At 54.2% G+C, this 18,702-nt stretch overlaps 1 protein-coding gene and 1 pseudogene across 2 annotated transcripts in view; both read right to left on the reverse strand.

Moving 5' to 3' along the window:
* MEGF11 (multiple EGF like domains 11) overlaps window positions 1-18,702 on the reverse strand; it is a 232,206-nt gene that overhangs the window by 40,384 nt on the left and 173,120 nt on the right. The window lies entirely within an intron of this gene.
* On the reverse strand, window positions 4,455-5,216 carry LOC105858603 (large ribosomal subunit protein uL30-like 1 pseudogene; annotated as a pseudogene).

An 18,702-nucleotide genomic window follows, 5' to 3' on the forward strand; every position in this document is an offset into this window, starting at 1 on the left:
ACTGAGGTGCAGCTGCAGCAGCCGCTGCTGACCTACCTGCCAGGAAGCCCCAGAGCCAGGACGACCCTCAGTGTTGTCCCGCTGAGGGTCCTTTCCTGGTGGGGGGCAGGGAGGGAGAGCTTTTATACGCCATCAATCACTGGCGGTCCAGTGTCTGGGGAGGGGCGTGACTCCCCAGGTGAGTGGGCTATGTTTGACTGACAGCGATTTCCGTAGAGGGGCCCAGCTGGGAGCCGCTAACTTCCTGGCCGCTGGGGAGGAACAAGCGCGCCTGTCCTGCGGGGCGGATCCGGGTGGCACACCGCAGTGTCCACTACACCAGGAGGCAGGAGTGCTACTGGCACCAGGAAGGAGGTCAGAGCGGGGGCAAGTCAGGGTGGGGGACCAGGAATGGGGGCTCCGGAGTCCTTGAGCAGTGGGCGCATTCGGTTAATCAGAGAAAAGCGGGGTGAAGGCCATCCAGGTGGGAGGAGGGTGGACAAGAGTGCAGAGGAGAGTGAGAGCCGGGAATGTTCCAGCGGCAACTGAAGGGAGGAGCTTGGGAAGGGAGGTGCATAGGTATTTAAAAGAGCTTGGGCGCCTAGAATGCCAGGTGGGGGAGTTTGGGCTTTCTTCCCTGGGTCCCCAGAGCATGCTCAGGAACCCACCGTGGGCTGCCTGCCCTGGAGTACGTGGTCACTGATGTTGAATTCCCATGGTGGCCCCTAGAGGGTGTCTGCAGCCAGCGTCTCAGGCCTCGTGCCTATGCTTAGGTGGGAATCGGACACAGGGAAGAGCTTGGGCCAAACAGAGCTTGTCTGGGCCCCACTGGCTGGGTGACACTGGGTAGGCACTGCCCCCCTGGGCCTCAGTTCCAGCATCTGCAAAATGACAGCTCGCAGTAAAGGAACTCATCTCCCAGCTCTAAGCGTCAGGCATCTGGCTTCACCCCACGTAGGCCACAGAGAGACCCGAGGGTATGGGCCTTCTGCCAAGGAGAGGCCCCTCTCCAGCCCTGTCTCTGTCCCGCCTGGAGCTCCTTGGGAGTGCAGAGTCCCTTCCCGGAAGGCCTGGGGTTCCTCTCTCCCCCGCCAGTCCCCAGCAGGCCTGACCCGCTGCAGTCTGTCGGCTTTCCATTGCCCAGAAATCTTTAATTTCTCCAGGACCGCCAACAGCCCGTACGCATGCATTTGAGCTCTGGGGCTCTGGCCTGGGTGCAGACCGCAGGCATGGCGCGCGCCTCTCTCTGCGGGAGTTTGCTCTCAGAGAGAAGGGGTTTTTCCCCCAGCGTCCCCCTGAGTGTCCCCAGGCAGGGCCTCCAGTCGCCCATGGGCCCAGCTGTGGGCCTGCCGTCGGGGCCCAGAGAGGACTCCCCGCCCCAGCCCCGCTCCACAAGTAGGGTGCCCGGCTGGAGGTACCGCGCCCCGAGGGCTGCGTCAGGACACCGTGTTCCCCCACAGAAGCCCTGACCTGCCGGGAAGCTCTCGAGCCAGGACTGGCCTTGGTCTTCGAAATAGCCCTGGGGAGCCACCAGGCTGAGAGGGTTTTCTGCTTCCCGGAGAAGAAAAGGGAGAACGAGAGAGGGGCAATGGTTCATCCAGGGCCCCACGGTGAAGGAGAAAGAACCAGATCTTCCCTCCTGAGAGCAGCAGAGCTGAGGGAGCAGAGGGTGGGGGCTGGCGCCATCCTGGGGCCACCACTCATTCACTATGCGACCTCGGGCGATTTACCAAACCCCTCTGAGCCTCGGTTCCTGTATCTGTAAAATGGGAATAATAACGTTCCTGCCTCATAGGATTGTTCAGAGCGTTAGGTATTATTTGTGAAGCAGCAGGAACAGTGTGTGGGGGTAGGAGGCACGGCCGAAGCTGTTGTCAGCGCAGAGACGCGGCATCTCTCCCGAGGAGCTGGAGCAGGGGGCTCTGGAGGAGGCAGTCACTCCTCACTCAACAAACGCCGGCCTGCTGGAGCGGAGGCGCGTGCTCACGGGGGTGGGGTCCTGACCCCCTCATTTGCTGTCCTGTCACCTCCTCACAGCTGACACAGGCTGGGACTCTCACCACCACACACCAGGGGCATGGTGTTGGGGACAGGACGACCACTCCCTGAGGGCCACCATGTGCCAGGCGCTGTTCCAAACACAAATTCCTTGTGTTAGCTCCTACTAGCAAAAAGTCCAAACGGGGAAGTGGGCAGTTTCTGAAGTGCACAACTCTGCCCTGAAGGAATGTCACCTTGGTACAGCTAACTTTGAGCACTCTCCTCATCTACCTCACTGTCCTGACCCCCAGGACACAGTCTGAATGCATACCTGGTTTTTTTTTGTTTGTTTTATAGAAAGGGTCTTGCTCTGTTGTCCAGGCTGGAGTACAGTGACACGATCATAGCTCACTGAAGCCTCAAACTCCTGAACTCCTGGGTGCAAGTGATCCTCTTGCGTCAGTTTCCTGAGTAGCAGGGACTACAGGTGCACATTACCACACCAGGCTAATTTTTTCCCAATTTTTTTAGAGATAGGATCTCACTGTGTTGCCCAGGCTGATCTCAAACTCCTGGCCCCAGGTGATCCTCCTGCCTCAGCCTCCCAAGTCGCCGGGATTAGAGGCATGAGCCATCATGCCGGCTTTGCATACTTACTTGGTTCTAACATCTCAACAAGCACAAGTACTAACAGTTAAACTTTTTGTTCAAATTCCCTGACTTCTAACCTCTGGTCTGAGGGTTAGGTATAATCCGTAGTTGACTGGCAGGTCTCTGGTGACTGACATTCACAGAAGCGAATCATCGACCTATTTCTGGTTAGACAATTAGCCCTGCCCACCTCAGAGCACCCTGGTCCAAGGTCTGGTGATGTCTCCTCGATTTGGGGGGCCACTGACAGGCTTTAATTGTGATGGTCTGTGTGTGCGGTGTCCGAGGCTCCGTGGGTCAGTATTTATGTGTGCATGTGTGTAAGTGGTCAGAGCATGCACCTGCGTGTTTCTGTGTGCCTTTGTCTCTTGTGGATCTGTTTATCCATCCATGTAGAGCTGGGTACAAATCTGTGACTCCTTCTCCATCTTCCCTCCTGGATGTCTTCGCTGGCACCCTGCCCTGCCCTGGCAGGAATTAGCGCGCACACAGCAACCACCACCCTAGCTCGCTGGGGGTCGTGCTTGGCTCACGAGCCTACCCCTGCCCTGGGGCCGTGAGCTCGGGGAGCTGGCTCTGCTTTCGTTCATGTCTAGATGGGCAGGGCCAGGGCCCCTGCTGGTGCATAATGGGCCCTGCACAAATGTGTAACAGAAATGAGACGTTTGTGTGTGCGGGCTGGCTTCCACCAGCACTGTGGACAGAACTGGAAGGACCTGGCACTCTCCATATCCTGTCCCGCATGCCATGCGACCCAACAGATGTGTGCCGAGGGGCCAACTCGGCCAACGGTGTAGGCTCCAGGGGCGCAGAGGAGCCTGGGGCCCAGTCTCTGTTCCTGGGCAACCCCCAGGCGGTGCCCACCCAGGCACATTCGCACCTATATCCAGATGTGCTTATTTTTCCACTTATTTATGGTCTGCCTCCCCCAGTGAGACTAGAAGCTTCGTGAGAACAGGGACCTTATCTGTCTGGGTTGCTCCAGGGTCCCTAGCTCAGGAGCCAGAGCAGAGCACAGGAATTCTGTAAATAGTGTTGAAGAAATGAGTGAGGGCCCTTCGTAGCCTGGGTTCGGGGGCTATCTTGGTTAGCTTTGCTCTTCCACAACACAATGGAACCAGAGACTAGAAAGATCAGGGCTTGGATGACCAACCCTGGGAAAAGCAGGACTTCCTCACATGAAGTGCAATGGTCCATGGAGAGAAGAGTCTATGCACAAATTATAAGCAAAATTTTGAGTATATGTGTGTACCCATCAAAGGGGTCATTTGTTCTCAAATCCTGAACTAGAGAAAGGTACTAAACCAGTTGCAGGCTAGGATAAAAAAGCCACCAGATGCACGTAGAGCCAGCTCTGAGAGCTCTCAAAGCCATCACTGAAAACTTGGAACATGGATTCAAAGAGACAGCTGAGTTTTGCATTCTCCTTCCCAATTGTATTTCAAGTCTTTTCAAAACAAAGCCCTGGGAATACCCAGATTCAGGTATGCATTTGGACTTGGACCACTGTTGCAAGAGTCTTAGGGATCCTCATACACATGCTTGAGTCATTCATTCACCAATGTTTAACACCTCAGGATAGAAGATCTGACAAAGCAAGACTCCTTTCTCCATGAAATGTGATTTCAGAGGTGGCAGCAGCCAAAGTGGAAAACACTGGAATTTTTCCTTGGAACTCGACTGTGATGAGAGGTTCCTGCCATGAGCATAACTGACTGTCTTTTCCCTGACTCTTCCCTTTGTCTTTGAAGATAGAGTGAAAATAATCTTCTCTGAAGACACTTCACAATTCCAAAACTCAAAAATACATGCTCTCAATGCACTGTGTTTTCAGATAGTCTGGTCTAGTTCAGCTGGCGGATGAGCTGATTGATGCGTTCACCTCGATAGCCGGGTGAGCCCATCTCCTTGAGAAAGCCCACTTTATTCTTGGTAGCATGACGGGCCGCTGAGAGTTGGAAAGGACGCAAGAACCATGAGATCTGGAAATGCTTCCCAGGGAAGGCAATTTCATGAATGAGGTCTTCCAAGCAAATAACACCAAACTTCCCCAGGTGCTCTTCAATCACTGTGTTATCTGTCAGAGGGATGGTCTTATTCTTGACCTTGGCTTGTCCACGTTTCAAGATGAGTTCCCGGACAGACTTCAGATTTGGAAACCCCCAGGTCACATAAGGTTTCACCATACGCAGCAATTTTAGGCTCTTCGGGGTGACTCTAACAAAGACACCACTGAAAATTTTCTTTAGGCGAAGTCTCGCGATGGTCTTTTGCACCAGTGAGCTCACCCCATTAATCCTTTGGATGTGTACAACAAAGGCCAAGGAATGTTTATCTGGCAACTTCAAGGCATGAGGTTTTACTTCTAGTCGTCTGAGATGCACTCTGTCGAGTTGCTGCCACCAGGAATCATGTAAAAATGATTCCAGTCGCTTAAACCTGGGCCCTTTTCCTTTCCTCTGCTCCTTCTTTGCCAAAAGTGCCTGCTTTGCCTGGGTGGCTTTGAGGGCTTGGTAAGCCTTCCTCTTTTTCAGGAGATTTTCTGGAACCAAAGGGATTTTTTTCCTTTCCTCTTGCTCCGCCATCTTTCCAGTGTTGCAGCTCTGGATAATTTTTTTACTTTTTGTAGAGACAAGATCTTGCTATGTTGCCCAGGCTGGTCTCAAACCCCTGGCCTCAAGTGATCCTCCCACCTTGGCCTCCCAAAGTGGTGGCATTATAGGTGTGAGCTACCGCATTCAGCCCCAGGGCTTGGTTTCTTTATCAATTACCTGTAGCTATTGAAATCAAGTAGTCTTTCCAACTTTTTACCACTAAGAACCCTTTTAAATATGCTTCCCCTACAAAGCCCTCTCAGTTTGAAAGACATTGCTCTCACTCTGCACTGGGGTCCATGGCCAGCCATGTATTGAACAGGTACAATTTGGCCAGTGACCACATGCCATGCAACTCTGGTGGGAGCATCTTGTCCACCAAGTATGATCTAGAAATTTCTATGATGTCATCTATGACCAATTAGAGCTTCCAATCAGCACACACTAACCTGGGATATCACATAATTTAATTCTAATTAAAAGCAAAAAAAAAAAAACAAACCAAAAAAGCCTTGATGTTTTAGTTAGCTTCATCACAGGTAATAATAGGATTTCCTGTAGGTTTTGTGAAATGTTCAAAACAGCTCTTGGCAACTTGTTGCAGCGTTTGCAGGTGTCTAGCTGGGAACCCCTGGCTGTGTCATCTATCAGTACCCTTTAGCTCCGACTCTCTGAGTATCTTCTTGCCTGGAGTGGGAGTCTTAACCCAAAGGAGCGTGGAATAGCAGGAATGCAGGGACAGGGACATGGAGCCTTCCCGGGCCTCTTGGAATCACACCAGCTAGGTAGCCACCTACTCGGCTAATGCATGGCTTAGGCCTGGTCACGCATCCACCCTAACAGTGGGTAGACAGCCCCTAACACCTGAGCTGGAAGGGACACTGGGAATCACCCGGTCCTGCTACCTTGTTTTAGAGGTGAGGAAACTGAGGCTGAGAGAGGGAAAGTGGCTTGTCCGAGATCACACAGCCAGTGCGAGGCAGAGACAGGTTTGGAACTCGAATCTCCTGGCTCCCATTTCGATCAGAGGATGAGAACAGCCCAAGCGTGGTGAGATTCGGGGTTAGCCTGTGCCGGCCCTGTTCGTACGGACAGTGCACTCGTCACCTAAGCAACAGAGCAGGACGTCAGAGAACATGGCCTTGACCTTGACGGAGCACCGTCTACCAAGCCCAGACGCTCTGACCCTTTCTCAGCACCTGGAAGCTGGTGCCTGGGCAGTTTTCAGTCCTCACCTGTCCCCATCTCGTCTCCGCCACCAACACCGCCCACAGGGGCAGGTCCCCGAGCTTCTGCTGAGAGACGCCTGCCAGTCCTGCTTGGTGTCCTCGCTGCGTGACTGCAGGATGAATGTGAACCCTTCCTCCCATCCAGAGGCCCGTTAATTATAGACGCGGCATTGGCTATTAACATCTTGAACTTGATTTGAAAGAGCTACTGACGAAGAACCCTCGGAGCTGGTCCCGCCAAAGAGATGCCAATCCCTCCTCCGCCTGCCTGCGCGACGTGGCGGCAGTGCAGGCGCCGCCCTCGCCGGGTAATGAGTTATACGTTCTATTAAATCTGTTTCAAATGTTGTTTATTGAATTTTCTGCCCTGCAATGTGCTGCTTTGTAGTTTGGCCCTGTTTGGGGAAATTAATCAACAGTTGGGCTTCTCATGTTGATCTTCCGCCTTCCTTGCAGCGGGCAGGAGGTTAATGAGTATTTTGGGGAGTAGAGGGAGGAGGATGGAAAGCGGTTGACCCTTCCTCGCACGAGAGGGGGAGGCAGTGGTGCAAGTTCGTCGCTGGGTCCTCTTAAATACGCTCTGTGGGTAGGAGGCGGTGTAAACGTGGAGGAACCGGGTTCTCCAGATCCAGGCAAGGTGGCATGTGCCTGCCAGCCGGTGGGAGCTCAGCAGAGGGGACCCTGGGGCCAGCAGTCAGGGAAGTCGCCCTGGCCCACCTGTGCTTTGCTGGAGGAGCAGGTTCAAGGCAAGCAAGGGCCCTCCAACCATCACCTGGCGTCAGAGAACTTGGGTTTACGTGAGGCAAAAGCACTGGCCCAAGGCGCCTTGGCCTCACTCATTTGTCCGTTCAGTCTGGGAGCGTTTATTGAGCACCTGTGATAGGCCTTGCTCATAGTACGTGCTCCGTGCGTGCATGCTGAATTAACCCAGACATGCAGGATATGTATCTTGAGTGCTAGTGTGTGTCAGACACGTGCCAGGCCAGGGGGGCCTGGCGAGCCTGTCTACTGTCCAGTGGCTGGAGAGGTGAGGCACAGATGAGGCTGTGGCACAGGCTAGTGCCCTCCCTACTTCAGATGTTCTGCAGGCAGCCTGTGGTGGCCTTCGGACCCCCTGGTTGCTTCTGTCCCCCTCTGTCCTCCTATTGCTGGAATTCCAGGGCCACCAGTGGGGGCTGCACTGGGTGTGCAATGTCACACCGATGCTAGCAGTACACATGTGTCCTGTGCTTTCCTGTGTTTCCTGTTGTCCTTGCCAAGAAGAATGCCAGCCCTGAGCTGCTGCACTCCCTCACCCACCTGTCACCCCCCACTCCCAGCTCTGAGGGCTGGGACAGAGGGACTCCCAGGTAGGGAGCCTCATTTGTGATTTTCCAGGGAGAAAGAGTGATACGTGGCCCACAAGGCGAAAAAGAGAATAGCTTGACCAAATGCCAGCCACAGTGGCCTCTCCAATGCGGGGCAAACCTCGCCGGACCTAATCAGTGCGCCACTGATAAAGCAGCAGCTGGCAGTAGACACGTGCGGGGAAAAGACACTCTGCATAAGGCAGGAGGAACAGAGGGCCGGAGGGATGAGAGTGAGAAAGGGATGGAGGCCACTTGTCAAATCCATCCCCCACGCCTCCCTCCCTGTGCTGAGGAGGGGATGTCCCGGCCCTGTGGGGCTGAGTCATTCTGTCTGGTTCCCATGCAGGAGGAAGAAGAAGAAAGGTTAGGACTGGAAGTCCCTGGAACATTCACTCTCACCTATGTCTGTCAAAAAGGAATAGGTTGCCAGTGACCTGAGGCTACTCTGTACAGTTGTGCAAGGTGTGCACTGCACAACTCCAGAGGTGCCATTCAAATGACAACCATAGATTTATGTATATATTACTTCAGTTTTCTGGCAGATGACGGTAAAGTGTCTCGAGGAAGGGTGCTTTCTCTCATTTGCATAGATATGCCATACGGCTCTGGTCCCTCCAGAAGCCTCTCTGAAGGTGCACAGACATCTTCTGACGGTTCCCAAACAGACACTGAGACAGTTCATGGAGACCTGAGGAGACGGTAGTTGTAGCCAAGGAAGGGATCAAGTTCAGGCTGTGCCACTTACTGGCTGTGTGACCTGGGGTGCTGCTGGGGACTCAGCTGCCATTCTGTTAGAACAAAGCTTTTTCCCTCCTCTGCTTCAATGCTCTTGTCCCACCTGTGGTCCCTTCCTCTTCTCCAACTATTCTCTTTCCTGAGAGTCCCTCCCGAGTTCAGAGAAGGCATTCCTGGCTAATGAGGGCTTACTGAGCAAGCTCTGGGGAGGTATTTGTTTTTATTTTAATTAATTAATTAATTAATTTTTGAGACAGAGTCTCACTCTGTTGTCCAGGCTAGAGTGCCGTGGTGTCAGCCTAGCTCACAGCAACCTCAAACTCCTGGGCTCAAGCCATCCTGCTGCCTCAGCCTCCCAAGTAGCTGGGGCTACAGGCATGCGCCACCATGCCCGGCTAATTTTTCTATATAGTTTTAGTTGGCCAATTAATTTCTTTCTATATTTAGTAGAGATGGGGTCTCGCTCTTGCTCAGGCTGGTTTCGAACTCCTAACCTTGAGCAATACTCCCTCCTTGGCCTCCCAGAGTGTTAGCATTATAGGCATGAGCCACCGCACCCGGCCTCTTGGGAGGCATTTGCATAGCAGGAGCCGGCTGTGCGGGCTGTGTGCATGGCGGACAGCCGCTGGAGAAGGCGGGGAGCAGGCGGGGGCAGGACTCCAGGCCACATCCCATCCCCCCTCCAGACAAGCTGACCCACCCCTAGTGCTGGCGGTGCACAGACAGGAGGGACAGGACTCAGATTTCTCAAAACCCCCGTGGTGCCGGGCCTGAGCCAGGCACTTTTTTCCTCTTATCTCCTTCTGCTCCGTAACAGGCCTGCAGGGAAGAATCGGCTTCCTAGAGACAGAACCGCCCTAGAGAGAGGCCAAAGCAGGCCGGAGCTATCAGTTTGCTCCAAGTCACACCACGGGAAGAGGCCGAGTGATTCCAAAGCCCCAGCTCTGTCCCCCATGCTGGGCTGCCCTGACTGCAGAGGGGCCGGGCGTGACAGGAACCCGAGTGTCCTGAGCACCTGCAATGCGCCGGGCTCTGACCGGGTGCCCGTCACGTGTGTCTTCACCGTCTTCTCTCCTGCGTGTCTGCTGTTACGCGCACGCTGGTGGGAACGCCCGGGGCGCGTTTGGATCTCACGTTAGGAGGCTCCCAAAGCACGAAAGGTTTCAAGACTCTAAGGGACAAAGCTGAGAGGGTGGAGTGAGAGGCAGTGGCAGCGAGAGTTAGTAATAACGTTATTACGGCTGGTTACAGCGATGACAGGGCTGGCGACAGCAGGATGCTGTTAGCACCCCATGCAGGCAGGACCCTGCCACATTTCAAAGCAAGGAGCTTTCTACGACAGCTTCAGCGCCCCACTCTGGCCTCATGTCCCTGTCCTGCGTCCCCGGGGCTGAGCCCCGTCCCGAGCTCTGGCACTGTCTGAGGGCCGGGGCTGCTGCCAGACACACGGGATCAGGGCGTCTCTCCGCCTTCCTACTCCCTCTGGGAACAGAATGAAGCTTCTCTGCGAAGGCTGGGCCTGGATCTTCAGGGCTTTCTGGGCAAACATCGACAACATATGGCCCTAATCACTCTGCCTTAGGTTTCACGGTTTCCTTGGCGGTTTTTTAAAAAAAATCCTAGCATTTTTAGGTGCCAAAAAACATTGCCTCTAACCTTCTGGGAAAGCCCGTGTTGGGCATCAGGGGAGGTTTTTCTCAGCTTGGCGAGGAGCACGTGCGTGGACACAGACGGGGCAGGGCACAAGACGGGGCCACAGCGGGAGGGCACGCTGGCTACTGTCCTAAGCGCACAGGTGCCGCAGGCCGGGCTGTGTTTGGTGAGCGTGCGTGTGCTCATGCATGTGTACAGTGGCATGTATTCCCGTTGCGCGTCATGTGACTAATACGTGTGGGCCCTGTGTGTGCTGTATGGACTAGTAATAGACGTACACATGTACTGAAGTGCAAGTTAGGGACAGGCGTTAGGTCTGCCATGCCAGTGTTTCGGCGTGGGTGGTAGCTTATAGGGCTGCCCCACGTGTGGCCCATGCAGGGTGGGAGTGTTCCGGATCAGTGGTGTGACAGCTTAGGGGTGAGCTTGGCATCTGCACGTCAGACATCTGGGCTGATCCTGGCTGTAGAGCCCAAGGGTGATACGATCACAGCAGCTTGAGTGTGGTGTGTGTGGTATGCCTATGCTGGCTCACACCGTGGGGGTTGGCGCTGTAGGTGTGCGTGTGTGTGCGCGCATGTGAGTACTGTTATATCTGGGCCCAGCTCCCCTGGGATGAGGGCTGTGTAGTGTGGACTCAGGGCAGTGGCCTGCAAAGGCAGAGCCTGACAACAGTGACAGCAACTATGTCCCAGTGGGAACCAGACTGTGGAGGACAGAGGGTCTTGCAGAGGCCAATAAGGGGTGTTAACTAGGTCCAAGTAAAATGTAGCGCATTCACAATCTAGGGGATGCTTCTAAGCTACCCGTGCGTTTATTGAATGAACATTTCCTGCCACACTCTGTGCGGGGCACTGTGGTCCTGGTGAGGGGCAGCAAGGGCCACTGTGGGCTTGCCCACGGAGGGGCTGTTCACAGAGAGGTGGCAGGACCCTGGAACCTGACTATAGGGCTTGGGTCCTGACTTTGGAGCTTGTTGGACCTTGGGCAAGTTATTAACCTCTCTGTGTCTCAGTTTCCCTATCTGCAAAAATGGGGATTCAAATAGACCTTTCTCCGAGGGTAGAGGTGAAGATCAAATGAATTAATACACATAATGCTCTTAGAACAGTGCCTGGCCCACAGTAAGTGCTATAGATGCTTTAAGCATTTTTATTATTATGCACAACCTGGTAAGAGTCTAGGCCGGCTGCAGGTGTAAGGAAAGAGGCTACAATGTACCCACTCTGTGCCAAACACTCGCCCTCTTGCACCCTTACAACCATCCTGCAAGAAACACCCACGTGAGAGGTGAGCAAAGGGTGAGGCTGCCCTAAGCCACCCGGCGGTGGCAGCAGGGCTGGGACGCAAACTCAGGTCTCTCTGACCCCAAATCTACTGGGCATCCACTGCATGCTGGGTTCTCATCCGTGACGGCACCATCTCCCTGCTGGGGAAGGCGGGTGGAGCACACGCAGCACGGTCATGCCAGCCCCTGCTCCAGACCGCGGGCGCCCTCCTGCTGCCGCATCAAGCGCAAGCCCTGGCAGGCGGGGCCCCTGCCCCACTCCCACCTTTCCTTCCCCTTCCCCGCGCCCTGCTCTTCGGCTCTGAGCCTCATGGCCAGGAAGCCCCTGGCCCGGTGCCCTGGGGCCTGTCTCAGGGAGTCAGATCCCCTCCTCAGAACTTTTAGGAGATGAGAGCAAAATTATTTTTTAGTGTTTTTGGGAGAGAACTTCTAAATAGAATTTTTGTTTTGTTTTTTTGCTTTCACCCTCATTGTTAGTTTTCTTATTAGTGCCACTTTGAAATAATTTATTCATGACCTTTTTCCGCAGTATCTTTCATTTTCCAGACATAATCACATCTCTGGCAGGAATCCCTTCCCCTCCTGGGGTTGATAATTACTCTTGCAGATGGGATTATTGGTGCTAATGACTAAGGGGAGAGGTGCTGGGGAGGGGCCGGCTGTGTGGGGCGGGCATGGATCGAAGCCTGGGGCAGGGCTGGCGGGAGCAGAGCTGGCTCTTCCTTGTCCCAGACCTGCTGACTTGGTGGGGGACTGGAGCCTGCGGGCCCTGGGCCCCTGGGTGCCCACATCCGGGAGCTTCTATCAGTCCTTCCCAACCACCTGTTCCATCGGAGCTCGGCCCCAGCCCCAGGAGACGGGGCCAGGGTCTGCAACACCAGTTTGCAGGAGACGAGATTCAGGCACAGAGTGGAGTGACCTGGGCCAAGTCAAACAGCTGGTATAGGTGGCAGAGCCAGGCTTGCAGCCCCGGCCCGACTCCCCTGCTGGTTCTCAGCACTGACCTCACCTCTCTGCCCGTCTGTCCTGCGGGAGGCTGCCCTGCAGCCAGAAGCCCTAGGTTCCTGGCCTAGCTTGGCGTCCTCACAAGTCATGTCACCTTGGATAAGACTCTGACCTTCAGCTCCCTCACCCGTGAAAGACGGCACAACACCGCCTTGCCTTCCTCGCGGGGAGCCGGGAGGACAAAGGCGCTGAGGGGGGACAGGGCTGGGTCAGCCTGAAGTTCCCCCTGAGGCTCAGGGTCCATCTACCTCCCAGAAAACACAAAGGGTGGGAGGCCACTAGCCTCCAGCTGAGAAAGGAGCCGCTGGGGTTGTCCCTTTTCCTAAGAAAAGGCCGGACAGGGTCTCAGGCTGGTTATTTAGGTATGCCCACGGCCCTCTCCTCTCCAGGCGGTTTCAGTTTATAGCTGAGAGTGCCGGCTCAGGGTTCAAGCAGCTCCAGGCTCGGCCCCTGGTGGCCGCCTACCACCTGCTGAAGGTCCTCCACCTCCTGAGTCTCTTCAGCTGCAGGGGGGGTGTCCTAAGAGCCCCTCCCTACAGGGGTGCTGTGAGGCCTACACTACATTTACCTGGCGCAGAATGCCTGCTGGCCTAGGGCCCACTGCAGTTACTTGGTGCTCCAAATGTGACCCATCATCACCCCCACTCTGCACCTACTTCCTATGCCCTTTCAGGGAGGCTCCCGCCCTCTGGAACCCGCGGTTCCTGGTCAGGACTGACCCCGTCTGTGCCAGGGACTTGGACAGAAAGGAAACTGAGTATATTTAAAGCACGGATGCCTTGGACCTGCCCCAACTGCTTCCTTGCCTGCCGGAGAGAGCTGCGGGCACCAGGCCTGAGAGCCCGGCCGCAGCCCAGACCCCACTAATGAAGGCCCAGATCAGGACTTCGGCAGCACGACAGAAGGAGGGTGGTCTGAGACAGCGAACATTTATTTTTTAGAGCAGGAGAGTCAGCAGTTTTCCCTAATGAAGCGCAAACCATGGGGTCCCAGAGGGGGAAGGCTAGACTCAGCTTTAGTGACATAAAACCAATTTTCCCTACTTTGCTCTATGGATTAATTGCCAACATGATCTAACCCGCTGGCAACTCCTCTGGCCCCACCATGCCCCCCTGCCCAGGAAAAAAAAATCAGTAGGTGTCTGCTCTGGGGACGGCAAACTCAACATAGAAACAAAATTGGACAGGGAGTTATGTCACCTGTATTCCATCCCAGCTCTGCCATGATTTGCTGTGTGACCTGAGGTAAGTTACTTTCCCTCTCTGACCTGGTTTCTTCCGCTGTACGCTACGGAAGCACTAAGCATTCTTCCAACTCTATCATTGCGAATAGTACTTCCTGTTTCTTACAGTGTTACAGAAGGCATCTTATTCAGTGCACCCACTGATCCTGAAAGACGGGCATGATTAACCCATTTTACAGATGGGAAGGTGGGGCTCAAAGAGACTGAATTAGTTGCCTAAGGTCATGTAGCTACTGAGCGACTGACTTGGGATCCCAGCCCAGGCCTGTCTGACCCCAAAGTCTGTGCCCTTCTGCCTGCGGCGTGTCCTGGGCATGTCCCCTCTGCATACAGCACAATCAACCGCAACAAACATTCACCTGCCACGTGCCTGGCTTTGTTCTAAGCACCGTACATATTTTATCCAATTCATTCATTCTAAGAAACCATAGCATAGTGCTATTATTTACTCTGTTTTATAGATGGAAAAATTAGGCTTGAGAAGCTTGAGTAACTCCACCAAGACCACACAGCGGACGACGGCAGAGCTGGGATTTGAGTACTGGGGTGTGTGTGGGCAGGTCTGTCTTTTGGGGTCATTTCTGCCATCCTGCGCTGTCTATGCTCCTCTGCTCACACGCGCATGGCAGCTAGAGGGTAAATTCCTCGTGCCCAGCCAGCATCCAGGAAAATCTTTTACTGCAATAATTAGGAAATTAGTCAACGGCAGGGGGCAGGGGATGAGAAGCTGGTTTTCTGCTCTTAGGGCTATTAGTCTGCAGACCTCGGTGTGATGAAGAACGAAACAATTAGAACAGGAGACGCAGGCGCCTTCTGTACACGTCACCTGGCTGTGATTTTCCGTCTGCAGTCGCTCCTGGCTGCGCCTGTCCTCACCCCCCGGTTCCAGCTTAGGAGCCACCCAAGAGGCAGACACGCACCCTGCCCAGCTGGAGGGGGCCGGGGGAGGGTGACGCCTTTAAAGGACATGAGAAACCCTGCAGGAAAATTCAATCTCTGCTCCACTGATCCGGATTTTCATAACTCTCGCCCCCTTCCTGCCTCCCCTGGTCAGAGCGGCTGAGGTTTCGGTGTGACCCGCCAACGGCGCGGAGAAAGGGGAGAAAAATGCAGAAACGAGTTTGTTCATTCGGGTGATGGAGTGCCCGCTCCCCTCCGCAGCGTGCAGGGTTCAATAACGGCAGACAGGGCTTCAAAAAATTGCGGCATAAATAGATGAGCCCTTTAAGGTAATAGAAATGCTGTCATCCTGGGGAGAAATATGGGCCCCGGATCCCACGGGAGGGGACACTGGGGCCCTTCTCCCCCGCCCCCTGCGCTCCCGTCCCCATCACCGTGGCACTGAAAGGAGCATCAGGGCTGAGCAATGGCCACAGGGCCCCTTATCTCCCAGCCACACGGCTCCACGCTGCGGGAGGAGGCGACTGGACGGAGGGGGGTCTGGGAAATCAAGCCTCTGCAGCCCTGGCAGTGACCTCACAGGCGCTTCCCTGCAGGCGCCAAGGTGACAGCAATTAGTCCTAGAGCAGCAGAGGCGGCCCCATCAGGCTGGCCGCCTAGGTGAGGCCTTAATTAAGGAGAGGAAAGCTGCTCAGCCGAGGAGCGAGGAGCAAGGAGCGTGGCGGAGCTGAGGGACTGGCCCTCTCCCCTCTGTTCTCAGAAAGTCTGTTCTTAGTTCTGCGGCTGCTCTCGGGAACCCAGGAGTTCCTGGCGACCCTGCAGCCCCCAGCCAGGAGGAAGCTTCGACTAACGCTGCTCCATCTCTCACACCCCCATTTCCACCTGTACCCCCAAACACGGCACTCTGGCCGGGACCAGTCAGCCTCTCCAAGTGGGAGCCCCTTGGGGTAGATGACAGTGGCAGCAGCAGTGACAGCATCAACAACAGTAATAACAGCCAACACTTGCGGGAAGATCACTAATATGCTGGGCATTCTAAGCACTTTATATGTACTAACTAACTTAATCAGCCAATAATACTGTGAGCTTTATTGTTATTCCCTTTTCACATATAAGAAAATAGGGGCACAGAGAGGTACTGTATCTTGGCCAAGGTCACACAGCTAGTAAGCAGAAAACTGGTATTTTAAGGCAGGGAATCTGGCTCCGGGGTCTCTGCATAACCACGCCACAGCATTTCGCAGTGTGGAAGCTCATGGCCTTGCCCAAAGGAGCCAGAGAGGGTGTGGAGAGACAGCTGCTCCAGGCCTGCTGCCGCTGCCTCGTTATCTGAATTTCAGAGAAGCCAATGGGTAGCTTCATGCCCCAGCCCTGCTGGCAAGGTCCCTTAGCAAATGCCATGAAGGTCCTTCCTATGAAGGTCAGTTCTGGAAACTTCTGCTTTAAGGGCACTGGTCCTCCCAAGGATTTCACTCATTTCAGAGTTTGTTGAGCAAGATGTTCACATAGTAGGCATGGTGGAGGAGGGGCGGCTAGGAGGTGCAGGGTTGGAGGGAGACATGTCCTTGTCCTCCGGGAGACAGACTCTGGGTATGAGCCGTGCACTGTGGGAACAGGGGATTCTGAAGAGAGGAGCATCCATGGAAGGCTTCATGGAAGAGGCGGCCTGCAAGGCTGGGAAGGATTTTCATAGATGTGATAAGGGCTGTGGGGAGGGCATTCTAGGAGGAAGGAAAAGCTTGAGAAAAGGCACAGAGGCCCTGGAGAAGATATAGTTGGCCCTCCTTGTCTGCGGTTTCAATTTCCCAGAGTGTCCGCTGCCTGAGGTCAACTGCGCTCGGAAAATGGGTGAGTACAATACAGGAAGAGATTTTGAGGGGGGAAGGGGCCACAGTTGCATACCTTTTATTACAGTATATTATTATAATTATTCTCCTTTTAGTTATTAATCTCTCACGGTGCCTAATTTATATATTAAACTTTATCGTAGGTATGCACGTCTAGGAAAAAACAGCGTATGCGGCGTGCAGTACCATCGGCAGTTTCAGGCATCCACTAGGGGGCTTGGAACATACGCCCTGCCTGAGAATAAGGGACGACTCCTATACTGTTTTGAGGGAAAAGTGAGTTAGTTGTGCGTGGCCACCACGCAGTCTGTGGCAGGACTTGGTGGGAGATGAGATTAGGGAGGGTAGGTTACTAAGGGCTGGGGTTCGAGCTTTATTTGGTGGGCAGTGAGGAGTGATGTGACTCCAACCTGCAAGTGGACGAACAGCTCCACTGAGTCCCCTCACCCACAGGTCAGCTAGTTCCCTAGGTCGGGGGTGGGTGGGGAGAAAGGTCCTCACTTCCCGATCACCCCGCACAGGGACGGTGCCAGCACAGCGTCGGGGCTCACGTCTAGGGCATCCCTCACGGGGCGGCGCTGCAGGTACCCCAGGACTCTGCTGGTCTGAGCTCCTCTGTCATGTGACCCCTCACTCTGCACTGCCCCCCCCCCAGGACCCTGGGTTCTAAGGAGGCGCAGAGCAGTGGTGCATGGGACTGTCCAAGGTGCTGAAACAGCGCTGCTGCCAATCTTAGGCGCTCCCATCAGAATGACCGGCTCCCACACCATTGTTTCCGTTGGGCAGAGAATTTCACTCTCATTTTGTAGATGAGAAATAGACAAAGTTAGCAGAACTAGAGTTATGAACTCAGCTTCTTGTTTTCTAGCCCAAGGCTCTTTTCCGCAACCAGGCAGCCCCAGTGCAATTCACCAACTCATGCCCCAAGTGCTTCCTCTGCTGCTGTCAAGCCAACATGTAACAGGCCCAGACTCTCCTTCCACCTCTATCCCTGTCTCCATTCCCCAAACACTGACAAGCGTGTCACTCCACGGTGCCTTCTGAGACGACCATTCAGGGTGACCCACCGGTGCTCGGGTGGCCCTGCCTGGAACACAGTTGTGCACGTTCAAGGCTCTGATCCATCACGAATCTCTCAGTACAGCTCGTCCTGACACTTTCCTAGGGGGTGCTGGGCTTGGGGGAAGTGACATTCTCTCAGTACACTCATAGTTTACTAATAATTGCTACTGTCTATTGTATTTCTATCATATGTCTATGGTATTATAATACCAACCGTCTATTGTATTTCAGGCACCGAGCTATGAACTTTCCATATGAAGTTTCTCATGCGCACAGCAAAGTTTCCTTCTAACAGTTGAGGAGATTCAAGTCTAGGCAGGATAAGTGACATGCCAGCAGGCAGAGTGGGGACTGAAGAGCCAGGATTTGAACTTAGATTTGTCTGGTTCCTTGGTGACCCTTAGTCAAAGCTCATCAACCAACGTGGTAGTTCAGCGGTTCCCACCACAACCGGCTTGTCCCAGGCAAGTCACTTATCCTGTTTTAACTTCCACTCCTCATGTGCAAATTGAGGAAAGTGAAAGTGCACCTCCACAGGGCCCTTGTGAGATAATGCAGGCAGCAAGAGCTCAGTGAGCGCTCCCTGCCAGTGTGAATACGATTACTAGACAGCTGGAGGGATATCTGATTAGCCTTTCCCCCCAAGTCCTTAGCAGAGTAAATATCCAGTGTCCCAGGAGGAAGGAGGAAGTGTGTGAGGATCAGCACACCCAGGGCACCAAGAAGGGCCTGCTCCTGCCCCATATCCCCGTGCCCTCGGGGTGGGGACCACCTGGCTGCAGAAGGCATGTCACTGAGCTCCCAGGGGTGGTTCTGCACCACCTCATCAGCACTCCTCATGTGTATGTTGAGTCTCAGACCATTTTCAGCCCTCCAAGAGTCCAATTTCATAAAGCTGTCTCAATATCCTCCCTTCCTTCCTTCCTTCCTTTTTCCCTTCTCAAATGTTATCCTTCCTTTTATTTTTCTTTGACACAGAGTCTCACTCTGTTGCCCAAGCTAGAATGCAGTGGCATCATCCTAGACTGCTACGACTTCAAACTTCTGGGCTGAGGCGCGGTCCTCCTGCCTCAGTCTCCTGAGTGCATGCTACCACATCCAGTTAATTTTTATATTTTTTGGAGAGATGAGGTCTGACTATGTTGCTTAGGCTGGTCTTGAACTCCTGGCCTCAAGCAATCCTCCTA

This window comes from Microcebus murinus, chromosome 6, assembly GCF_040939455.1.
Source record: "Microcebus murinus isolate Inina chromosome 6, M.murinus_Inina_mat1.0, whole genome shotgun sequence".
Classification (NCBI taxonomy): Eukaryota; Metazoa; Chordata; class Mammalia; order Primates; family Cheirogaleidae; genus Microcebus; species Microcebus murinus.